Below are 13,518 nucleotides of genomic sequence, written 5' to 3' on the forward strand. Positions count from 1 at the left end.
AGTTGATGATCCTTTGAGAATCAGTTTATATGATGCGCTCTCCTCAAATTTAGGCACAGTTTGCTCTCTCTTGTCGCTTTGTGCAACTACGCCATGTACTCTGTGCACCCTAACGTCACTATCCTTTTCAGTGCTGTTATTTCTTGATGCCTTAGCAACAACTCTAGCAAAAATTTGGGTTTGTTTTAGTATAAGAACTTACTTTTTATTTATTTATTTACGCAACCACTTTTCAAAAATACTAACATCAGATTATTTATTCTACATTCTATTTTATTTAAATAATCATCTTTCCTTCTCTTTTTTTTTTTAAATTTTTTATTATTATCTTCATAAATAGTGAGAGAATCTAATGAGATAGTGAGAGAATCTAATGAGAAATGCGAACAATGCTCGTGTATATATTCATGGTTACTGTAGCAACTATGTATTTTTACATAATTTTGAATGATCTGATCATGTGGGTGAATTTTGAGTTTGGTTGGCTAAAATGTGGTCCTTGTTATATTATACAGCATTGACGCAAGTGTTCATACCCTACAAATAAGGCAGAACATAATCTTCAATATCACTTTGGGAGATGTCAAGATGATATCCAGGAACACTTATGTATTTGACCCTTCCTGCTTCATCTAAGGTTTTCAAACCAATCCAATCCTCAATGTAAAGCTGTGTCTGCACAACGAGTGACAAGAACTAAGACACCACTTAGGCTCAAAACACAAAAAACTATGTTGTAGTACATATGAAGTTTTAGATTATAGTGCTAAATTAAGGTGACATAAACTTCTTTTTGTTCCAAGGAAAAACGACTGATATTTTTATCATGCTAACTCGTGTTATACACTGCAGAACTATGCCCTGGCCCTTTATCATGCCACATAACTCTCATAGCCAATAGTTTGCATTGTCTGCTACAAATTTCTTCTAAAGATTTAGACAAGCCTTAATTAATTTTCCAGCTTGAGATTCAATGAAATGGATCATCAATTTATTGTTACAAATAATCTGATTTTTTCCTTCAAATTCTTAAATTCACCCAAGAAATGGTCAAAACAAAATCTTCCCTTGCTTCATGGAAATGAACTATTAGCATTGTATTGTTTCTCCAGCAGTAATAATAACCAATGTGTCTCCAGTCATGCTTTTTTCATGATATAAAAGTTGCAGCCATCATTTACTGTAAGTGAAAGTGCTCATATTGGTAATTTAAATGTCTTAGCATTTCAGCTAAATGACGACTGTGTCTTGCTATGTGTATCTGGGAACTGATCAGGTTGGTAATTTCACTTACATAACTCCCTCACTCTCTCTCTCTCTAACACACGAACACACACAGAACAGAAATAACAGAAAATAGACAAGGTTCATTTAAAAGATATTAATTGAAACCCATTTTGGCAATGGGATTCCATGTCAGCGAATCATTCAAATTTGGAAAGTAAACCATGTTTCAAGCTAAAAACAATACCTGTTGTGGAGGTAAAATTGGCTTGAAGGCCCCATCTGGGTAATATCCAAACCAGGAGGTTTCCTTAGGTATCAAAAGAGTATCATTCTCAAACTGTTGAGCATACCAAAAAAAAAAAAAAAAAAAGACACAGAAGGTTGAGAGGTGCTTCATAACTTTAAAATTTCTTATTCTGAGAAAATTTAAGCAGTCTGAGAGGACCAAGAATGTTACTAAATGGATATATTCCTCACCAATTTGCAAAGATAAGTCTGTTAAAAAAGAAGAAGAAGAAGAGACTTTACCATGATAAGCACCAAACACTGTAGGCTACTGAGCCGTTCCTTATTTTCTCTCGTCAGGGAGTTCATTGTTAAGCTTAGGAAGAAATCTGCAATTCTCTAAATAGTTGGGAATAGCCTAGAAATGTAATAGTAAATTCTGATGTTTAGGTTTTCATCTATTTCAGAAAAGATGGAAATATGATAAGGTGTTAAATTATCAATGCAGTAGATGGATGGCTATATGACGAAGGCCAAAAAATCAGTTTCGCCCTCTGTGACTACAGAGTAATTTCAAAAAGGACAGTGAGCCAAAAGCAATTGAAAAGAAGATCACTGCAATATCTGTAAGGGTTCATCAGGTTATTCTACTCACATTTGGTAATTTGAAATAACTGCTGGGAGCAAAGTGATCCTGCGATTCCAGAAATCAAAGGTCATGCTTATTAGAAACATCTAAGATAACACAATTTGACAGAAAAAGAGTTACAAGATGAAATTATCCAACTTCAATAAAGGAGTTAAAATGTTATAGAAGAGAGAGAGATCTAGAGAGAGAGAGAGAGAGAGAGAGAGAGAGAGAGAGATTTATACTTGGAAAAGGTCTGTGTAGACTGTAGAGCAATGACTTGATTAGTTTGTCCACAAGAATGAATTTAAAACCAGACTGTAGAAGCGAAAAGCCATAGAAAAATATTAGACAGGGCTCAAGATAGGATTAAACAAATTTTAAAATTTATATAAGAATATATCTATTCCTTACCATGTCTTTTGCCATTAGTCCTAGGTGATCATTATCAAAACAAGCATTAACATTTAAATTAATGGTTCTCAAAATTTAACAATTTAAAATACGCAGAGCTAGCCATTAACCCAAAAGAAAAATGAAAATTTGAAGTCTCCAGAATAGGCTTCATTGACAATATGCAGAAAAGTGGTAGACGATGACAACAATGAATCTTAAAATTATGTTTTTGAGTTATTAACAATGTGATTGAGTGAATTGATGTAGAGAATCTAGTGAGACCTAGATATTCACGATAAGCACAGGGACACTGCTAATCCAATTGGACAATTAGAAGTGCATACAAAGAACAATAACAATGATCTCTAAATAGAATTATTTTGCATTATATTTTATAACAACTCTAAACTCAGTAATACTTACACCACATTGAGGAACTGTGGCAATACCAGCATGAGGTCCTCCTAGAGATATAGAGTTTTTAACCTGTTTTCAAAATAGACAATTATCAGTGCTTGAAATGTTAAGAGACACATACATCCAGGAAAAAAAAAACAGTGCAAACCCTGACACACAGAACGCACCCACCATATGTTGCTCCACCAAAGTCCAACATGTGTGCGCTCAAAGTCAGCAAAGTTAATTGACCCTAGAGCGAAGGCTGTAGGAGATAGCAAAGAGGTAAGGACCTTTAATATGTAAAGAAATATTTTATTGGAGAAGACTACTTCATGTACAATTGACATAAAGAAAACTATATATACAAAGACGACTATATGAATTCTCGAATGGAATTACTCTTAAGATGTAATTCAATCCACCCCTCTCCTCAGCCTTACCCTCCCAAAAAAGGGCTCAGTGGCATAAAAGGATCCATGTTGTTGAACCCAATTAATTGGGGTTAAAGCTTAATTGAGTCTAGTCTGGGTGGGATTAAGGAGAAGGGGGGATCTTATTAGATTCAAAAATAGTCGAGATAACTATTTCCTCCTAAAAATACAGAGGGAGAAGAGGGTGGGGGGGAACCATCATTGGCATCAGAATTTTGAGAATAATCAGGATAACTACTTCCTCATATAAAATCACTAAGGACATTCAAATTGAGAGGTATTCTGTTACTCACCAAATTATGGTCCATCTGTCCCATAACAATCCAAGTTTGAACAAATGCCAAGCATTTCAATGAAGAAAATAAATAAAAAACTCTTAGTATCTCCAAGATTGAATGATAGATGTGCATGCAGAGTAATTCCAAACACTGACACACATGGCCCATCTAAGAGTATCATCGAAATACAGCTATATTTATTTTGTTTCATTAACATACTTGTTACTTTGCAAATTTTCATCAATTGTAGGATGGAGGGAATATGCAATAAAGTATAATTAAGATAATAATTACTACAAGGAATACTGTAGATCAGCATCTCTAACTGTTCCATGAGCAAATTTGAACTCATACAGTGGCTAACAAAGATATATTATTCATAAACACAAATAAATGCACATCTAAAGTTGAAGCTTCCTAGTCAAAATAACCCGGAAAAGGGCTTGACATAGAATTCCTGTATGTCAGTTAGAAGCATTGCTAATTGGAACTTTGTTTGAATGATCCTGAGCATGGAGTCTTACCAAATATTAACACTTCTAGTTTTCACAAAATCACTTCTATTTTGAGCATATTTTTTTGTAATTCTTTTAGGTTATGAAGTGCTTTCCGTCTTGAGCTTGATGTAACCTATGATATTAATAAATTTATTACTTGTTAAAAAAATATATGTAAAACATTTCTCTGATTATCTCACAAAAGGTTTGTTCAGCTCGGTTCTAACCTAGGAAAATCGGTTTGAGGAAGTCCATAAACCAGGTCTAGGTAGGATTTGGATATGTCACATAGAAATGATTGTGATCTTGAGTTTGAGAGAGTAGACATTAACACCTTGATGTGAAGGCTTCATAAAACATGTTGGGACTCTACTCAATTTTGTTCACTCTTTTCATTATTACCCAATGTGAAACTTACTACTTAACTAACCACACCACTCACACGAAAAAACAAGCTTAAACCTTTGGGCTTGGGCTTGGGCTTGATAAAAAAACATAAGTTGTTAGAAAATGGTGAATTTAATCATTTAATCTAACACCTCCCTTCACACGCGCGTCACCTAACACCCCCCTTCAAATGTGAGTCCCCTCTGCTCTAATATCTGACGGTTTTTAGATCCCTTAAAAACACAATTGGATTAATCTAGGTAATTAGCCAAATTGTTACTTAGTCCAAATTAACAAATTTAGGTTATCACAATCAAAACAATCATATAAGCAAAGCAACAGAAAGATAAATAAGACAATGATATGATCACCCAAGAAACCAAACCGGTAAAAACCTGGGGAGGATTTAACCTAACTATCCTTAAGGTAAACTTGAATCCACTATCTTGAAAGAATCGAAATTCATACAATAAGACTTACAAGCCCCCACGCTCGACTTCTTATTGCTACCCACCAGTAGAACTTACTAACACGACCACGTGCAAGCTCCGAATCCACAAACTCCTTCTTTTTTGGATTCACCACTAGATACAAGCACAACCGCTTGTGTTTCTTTAAGCTTCAATGGTAGCAACTAAGTTGATCATCAAGGTGTAGATAATAGCTCCTCCTTGAAAACCCTAAGTTTGTGTAAAGGAAAACTCCTTTAGATCTCACAAGAGATTTACACAAACAGTAATATGAGCAACACTAGAATGTGGCTAGAGTTTTCCTTTTATACTTAGAACAAATTAGAAAACCCTAAACATTTTAAACAAACTAGGGCTAAGTTGGAAATTTGCAGAAAAACGCATTCTACCTGAGATTCGATCAATCGAGCCAGGCCGAAATGCACAGTAACTTCTGCATCAGCTCGATTCCAACTTTACATAAAAGATACAACTTTGAGCAAGACTAAACACTACTAACCATATTATTTTGATCATGATTTGCCAACAATACACATTAGAGTTCTAAATACATAAAAACCTAAGTCTTTAAAACCTAACAAACTCCCCCTTTGGCAATCCGTGACAAAACACAACTAGAAGCTCAAAGTTTACAAAGAAAAGCCCTTTACAAAACAAATGCTCATAAAACAAACTCAATCCTAACTACTATCCATCAGTTGCAAGTGTAGATAGCATCTCAATTGAATCAACCTATATATTTCCCGAAACACTAAATAAAATGCATAACCGCATGTGTGGAAAAATACAAGTAAACAAAATAAATTCTTGATTTCAAACAACACACAATAAAGACATATATCAATGAAAAACTCATAAATATAAATCAATAAATAGTTGAAAACAAGAAATATATAAAGCAATAAAAGTAACTCCCCCTAACATGAATATCCCAACAAAAAAAAATGACAAGAGCTAAAAAGATAAAATACAATGTGAAGCACCTAGATACAATCTAAACTCTACAAGCTTCAACCAACAAAAAATGTTCTCCCCCTGAAAACAAAACTCTACAAGTGCTTAACAATGTACTCCCCCTTTTTGTGACGGAATGCCAAAGGACAATCAAAATCCATTATCAAAAGGGAGGTGGCGGTGAAGATCGTCTAAACTGTGCCAACTCTGCGTGCAAAGCACGAATCTTATCGAGCACGTCCACCAAAATCTATCCATGAGCCGCCTGAATGGTCAAGACATGATTCAACGTACGTCGAATGTCCAAATCATCCAAAGTAGTTGGTGGAGGAACATCAGCATCAGCAGCAGCAGCACCAGACGTCTCAGCAGCATCAGCACTTATAGAAGAGGGAGGAGGGGGAACAGCACCAGATGACACACCTCTAGGACGAGAAGGAGCAACTCTTAAGTGAGCAGCCCTTTGCCTAAGAAAGGTGGCACCTATGGGAGCAACAACATGAACAGGCTCACCGGAAGGAAAACCATCTAGACCCAGAAACAGCAAAATCCTATGAATGAAAATAGGATGAATAAGTGCATGCCTTACGGCAGAACTCCTATAAACCTCGTTCAAAGAACGAAGGAACAGATGAGGGAAACTGATAGACGCACCAGAAACAAAAGCTTACAAAAACACACATCGCTCTAGAGGGATGGTGTGGAGATGAGAAATGGGCTACAAAGAATGACACGCTATCCTAAAGAAAAGATAGGCAGTCTCAGTAAGCTCAACGGACGTGATCTGAGGATCAGAACCCCATTGGATAGAAGACCCCGTGATGTATGACATGACAACATCTAAGGGTGGAGACTCATCATAGGGATAGTCAGGCTTCCAAAAAACTGGAACCCCAAGAGCTTCAGCCACTACCCGAGGAGTAATGGTGAACTCAACACTTCGTATCTAACTCCTAACAAGAGTGTTGAAATCATAGATGTGGCAAGAAAGATTCGAGAAGAACTCTCTAATCAGGGCGGTTGGGGGTGGATGATCTATCTCTAAGAGGGACAACCAAATCTTACACTTACTGTTCAGATTCTCAAAAGCCTCTCTGCTTCTGTCATTCCTAAACACCTCACTCCTAGAGGGAGACTCAGAGGAAGTGGAGGGGGTCCTATGGGCTCTAGTTTTCCTAGGCATGGTGCTAGGATAAGGACAAGACACAAAGCAAAAAAAAAAAAAAAAAAAAAAAAAAAACCAAGGGCAGACTACAAGTTAGCACAAAAAATATATAGAACAAAAATTTATATGATGCACGAACAAAATAAATGTAGTGATGCATGACCTAATGCAGTGCAATTAAGTTCAACTTAAGTTCAAGTTCACAAATTTGGCTTGAGCATAGAGTTTCTAACAAAAACCCAAAAATTTTGAAAAACCACTTGATCAATTTGTAATAAATTGACGAATTGATCATCATACAAGATAGATTTCAAAAATTAATGACCAATTACAGCAATTCAACAAGCCAATTTTATCAATTGAACCAATTTGAATAAAAAGCCCCAATTCGGATTCAAAACAAACCCTAGAATTTTTGATTTTTCATAAAATCCCAAATTGATCAAATTAACCAACATATATAATGAATATATCATTGTAGCAACAAAACCCATTGATCAAATTCATAAAACAAGGCTTGATTAATCAAAAATCCCAAATATAGCATAGTTCAAAAATTACCCAAAAAATAATGAGATTAATGCATGAAAATGTGAAAAACAATGCAAAAGGAAGGGTAAAATAGACATACCGACTTAGGGAGAGAGAATCCTTGCAAGAAAATTGGAGGAAAATGACAAAAAAATCTCAGTGGAGCCTTGCCTAGTCGGAGAGAGAGAAAAAAGTTTTGAAAAGTTTTGAACAAGTCAAATCTGAATTTTTTAAAACGTGATTCACGAGTTTCGATCAATCGAAAATAGTTTCGATTGATCGAAACAGATAGAGGCTCGTTAAAAAATTAAAAAAAACAATTTCAAAACAGTTTCGATCAATCGAAATAGATAGAGGCTTCCTTAGATAATTTAAAAGAATTTTGATTGATCGAAAAATAGATTGGATCAATTGAAACTGGCAGAGGCTCACTAAATTTGAGGAAAAACACATTTTTTTTTTTGAAAAAAAATATAGGAACAACTCAAAGCATTGAAATTGAGAAACAAAGGGTGGGTTTGGATTCAGCGTTTGCTGAATCCGCTTCCACGTTTTTCCCCTTTCTTTTTTCTTTTTTTTTTTTTTTTTTTTTTTTTCACTTTCACGCGTTTAAGGAGACCATTTTTACTGTTCATATACTGTTTTGTTACTGTTCATGTACTGTAGCAGTACTATTTATGCATTTAAAAATATTAAAAATGGGTCCCACGATACTTTTTACACATTTAAAAATTATTTCGCTACAGTGTTTTCAGTTTTCAGTTTTCAGTTTTCAGTTTCAGCAATAATAAGTTCAATCCAAACAGACCCAAAATGCATGAGTATGTGATGATATGATTTTCAAAAACAAGAATTGAAGCCCAGTTTTCCCAAATTTTAAAATTTCTTACATTCTTCATAAATTTTCAAACATCAAATCAATTTTGCACAAAACACAAGGTATTTGCAAACTTGGTTGGTCAGACCAAAGACACACACAATAACATGTACAATGTTTAGCAAAGAGTAACTTGTGTAGTGTGTGCAACTAGCAAAAATTTGAGATACATGTGAGGTGATATGTAAATAGCAATTAATCACAAAGTCTACAAAATTCATCACATATAATATAAAAGAGACTATCACCTGAAGAGTTACATCATATAACTCCCATCTCTCCTAGAACATAAGCTTGCAATCATGTAAGTTTTTTGAATTTTGCCTCATAATATACATACCAATTTTAATTTATTCAGAAACTTATTAAAGAGCCAAAATAATATACACACCAATTTTAATTATGTGATTTGGCATCAAGCCTAGTAGTACACACCAATTTTAAGGATTAAGCAATTAAACCGAGGCTTCATCTTATGTTCTTTTTGTGCATCTGCTACACTTTATCAAGCACAAAATCTTACGATATGCACTAAGGTGTTCATGATTGGCTAGTGAACAGTGGTGAGATGGTTATTTATGCCTTTCTCTAAAAGTTCAAGTCCGATAGTAAAAAACATGTGACTTCAAGATCAAGACAAAGTGATCAAAACCATAAACATCTTTCCTACACAACATGCACTACAAAGCTTCAACTAGTAAGGTGCAATAAGTAAGCTCATCAAAGCTAAACAAAGTACAAAAGACATGTTATGTGAAAATAGATTGACCAACCTTGTTCTCAAAAACCAAGAAACTAGTGCAAAAATACAATTTGCTTCATTTTTCTTCCCTTTTTCCTTTTTTTTTTAAATATTTTTTATATTTTTTTATTAATAAAAAAGAACACCTAGAATGAAATGTATGAATGTTATGCAATGCAAATCCTAGGAAAAAAACACAGAACCAAAGAACAATGGTCACAAAGGGATAGAGTAATGAAGCACAAGGACCATGTCAGAAAGACTTAATTAGTTCGAGTCTTTTGCATCCAAAATCTTTTAAATGCACCATGAGTATTGGAGTTCTTATTCACATGGGAATGATTACCAACTTCAAGATTGGAATAAAGGTTTAAAACCTTTACCAATTCACCAATGAGTACCATAGGATCTTGTGCTTGAGGCACATGTACTTTTGGTTTGTTTGCTCTCTTTGTAGCTTGTAGCTTGTAACAGTTTGGACGAATATGTCCAGACTTTCCAAAAAAATGACAAACCCATGTAGCTTTATCATGTGACTTGTTCTTAGACAGGGTAGGCTTCTTAGGTTTAGACTTCTTCAGATCAACCCTAATCTTCCTAGATGATGAAACTTCTACGGGTTTGACAACTTCACTCACAGGGGGTTTGATAGTTTCACTCACAATCTCACTCACAGAAGGTTCAGAAGAAGATGAAGGGACAAAGTTTGTGGAATGGGGAGCAGACATAGAAATGCTTTCAACATAACCTAATCTAGATTTGTCAGAAGGAGACTTTTGAACACTCAGCATTTGATCAAGTTTAGAACTAGCAGATCTAGCAACAGATAAATCAAGTTCCAAAAATTTAACTTTATCAAGCAATAGTATATTCTCAGTTTTCATATTGTTCAAAAGTTCATTAGCATCAAACAGTTTTATAAGCGAATTCTTCTTATCAAGCTCAAGAGATTCAATTTTCTTTAGGCCAAGTTCAATATTCATAGCATCCTTTGCAGCAAATTTGCAAAGTTTGTTGTAGGCCTTTTGAAGATCTGCATCTTTAGAGAGTTCCCCATCAGAAGGGTTTTCTTCAGCAGAGAGCATTGACTACAGCAGTAGCAGTGAAAGCAATGAAGTTTCCATCCTCGTCATAATCAGACTCATTATCAGAAACTTCACCATCACTAAGGGTTACAGCCATAGCCTTACACTTAGACTTCAAATAGGTAGGACATTTAGATTTCATGTGACCATACCCTTGACATCCAAAACACTGAGGTCGCATAGAATTATTAGAAGATTGACCTACTTTTTCTCTAGGTTTATCATTATTGTTAACCTTAGTGGGATCATTCTTCCTAAAGTTTCTAGGTTCAGCAGTGTTCGTGCCTCTTGCCTTTCTGTTACTATTCCTGAGAAAATTTCTAAAGTTCTTGGCAAGGTAAGCAATCTCTGTAGCAGAGAGCTCATCATCAAATCCACCAACCTCAACATCATCAACTGACTTAAGAGCCATTGATTTGGATTTGTTAGTTTTGGGTAAGTCCAACTCATAAGATTGAAGAGATCCTAGAAGTTTATCAATAGGGATGGAGTCCACATCCTTGTTTTCAGTAATGGCAGTCACCTTGGGTCAAAAGTTTTCAGTTAAAGATCTAAGAATCTTTCTAACAATTTTAGGTTGATCATAGATTTCACCCAAGTTAAAAGTAGAATTAACAATATCATTCAGTTTAGCATAGAATTCATCAAAAGATTTATCATCAAACATCCTAATGCTTTCAAATTTTGAAGTCAATTGCTGCAATTTATTGATTTTGATAGCCTTTGTGCCTTCATGCACAGTCTGGAGGATATTCCAAGCAGTATGAGCAACCTCAACATTAGAGATTCTCTTAAATTCCTCCATAGAAACAGCGTTAAAGATAGCATTCATAGCCTTGCTATTGAACGTGGCTGCTTCTTTTTGAGAAGTTTGCCACTCACTAACAAGAGTAGTGGGCTTCTCCCATCTGTATTCAACGGAGTTCCAGACTCTCTCATCAATTGATTTCAGGAATGCTTTCATCCTTACTTTCCAATGAGCATAATTATTCCCATCAAAGTGAGGAGGAATAACAAGAAAGTGTTCGTGTTCCATGACAGCAGGGGTCAAGGATCAGCTCAGTGATCAAAAGATCAACAACAAGAAAGCAATCTGCTCTGATACCACTTGATGGTTTTTAGACCCCTTAAAAACATAATTGGATTAACCTAGATAATTAGCCAAGTTGTTACTTAGTCCAAATTAACAAATCTAGGTTATCATAATCAAAACAATCATATCATGTAAAGCAGCGGAAAGATAAATAAGACAATGATATGATCACCCAGGAAACCAAACCGGTAAAAACTTTGGGAGGATTTAACCTAGCTATCCTTAAGGTAAACCTGAATCCACTATCTTAAAAGAATCGAAGTTCATACAATAAGACTTACAAGCCCCCACGCTCGACTTTTTATTGCCACCCACCAGTAGAACTTACTGACACGACCACGTGCAGGCTCCGAATCCAAAGACTCCTTCTTTCTTGGATTCACCACCAGATATAAACACACCCAATTGTGTTTCTTTAAGCTTCAATGGCAGCAACTGAGTTGATCATCAAGGTGTAGATAATATCTCCTCCTTGAAAACCCTAAATTTGTGTAAAGGAAAGCTCCTCTAGATCTCACAAGAGATTTACACAAACAACAATATGAGCAACACTAAAATGTGGATAGGGTTTGCCTTTTATACTTAGGACAAATTAGAAAACCCTAAACGTTTTAAACAAACTAGGGCTGAGTTGGAAATCTGCAGAAAAATGCATTCTGCCCGAGATTCAATCGATCAAGCCTAAGCTTCGATAGATCGAGCCAGGCCGAAATGCACAGTAACTTCTGCATCAACTCGATTCCAACTTTACATAAAAGATACAACTTTGAGCAAGACTAAATACTACTAACCATATTGTTTTGATCATGGTTTGCCAACAATACACATTAGAGTTCTAAATACATAAAAATCTAAGTCTTTAGAACCTAACAATATCATTATAAATTACCAATTTTCCCAAAAAACTTAATCTGTTAGAAAATGATGAATTTAACCATTTAATCTAACTGGGTCCAATAATATTATATTAACTCTCTTATGTCATTATTATCTAGTTTGAGATTTTACTACTTAACTAACCACACCACTCACATGATGAATATTCCAATAAATCAGCCTTCACATTTAAGTATTCTACCAAGCCACTTGTAGTTATACCTTGGGTAATCTTCCCCTTAAACAGAAGCTCTTTTCTTAATAATCTAAGTGCCAAGCATTACCATTAAATCAAATGCTTACTTATAGAGTACCTTTACTCAACCATGGGGAGTCTTCCTTACACAATCCAAGCATCGTGCATTACCTAGGGTACCTTTACTCAACAATGGGTGGAGTGAACATAGGGAGTCTTCCTTACACAATTATGAGAGCCACCAACACACCTAATTTCCTTGACTTGCCACTACTAAAGTCTTTACTCAACCACAACTAGTACTAAAGCCTTTACTTAAACCACCTAGCTCGGTTTTGGTACCACTAGTTGGGAGCTTGAGTTTGTACAAGTTAAAAGTTGACACCATGAGGAGATTGTTTGTGAGCACTTCACATAGCATGTTGGGATACCACTTAACAAAAAGCTTAGCCAATGGGTTTGGGCAGATTTTTTTCCCGTTAAGCTAATTTTGCAAACATATTAGTTATGCGACTAAAATTGAAACATAAAGAAGCCAGTTTAGTGCACATAAAGAGTTCTTCATGTCTCCACTTTGTTTTTGTAAATGCCAACAGAAGACTTAATTGACAACCTTATATATGACACTCACATGGTCCCCTTTCATAACATTGGTTCAAAATATTAATTTGTAGTCCTAAAGCCACAACTAAGAGCAAGCAGCGCTGAAAATTTATAGAAAGGGAAACATGTATACTCTTAGAACCCATTAGTGAGAGGCCCATAAATGACAACTGCAGTTTAAATCAAAATCAAAATTTGCAGACATAGACATGACTCTTACATTTTTATATGAACACAAGATGGAGAACTACTAATGTAGTACAAGAGAAAATGAAGAAAACATTTTTGTAAGGTTGAATTTAATTAACCATTTTGTTGGTTTTATTCCGTGCCAAATTTGCTTGTAATTCAGCATTTAGAAACCCTGTATTTAGATGAGAATCATGTAAGGGTAGTGTGTGAGAGAGTGTGAAGAAAAGCTCAGAAGTGTGTAACTCAACAGGGCCTTGTGATTGGAT

The 13,518-nt window shown here is 35.2% G+C and overlaps 1 pseudogene; it reads right to left on the reverse strand.

Annotated features, from left to right (window-relative positions):
• Positions 1-381: 381 nt before the first annotated feature.
• Positions 382-3,092, reverse strand: LOC126691554 (uncharacterized; annotated as a pseudogene).
• Positions 3,093-13,518: the final 10,426 nt, after the last annotated feature.

This window comes from Quercus robur, chromosome 7 (assembly GCF_932294415.1).
Source record: "Quercus robur chromosome 7, dhQueRobu3.1, whole genome shotgun sequence".
Taxonomy (NCBI): Eukaryota; Viridiplantae; Streptophyta; class Magnoliopsida; order Fagales; family Fagaceae; genus Quercus; species Quercus robur.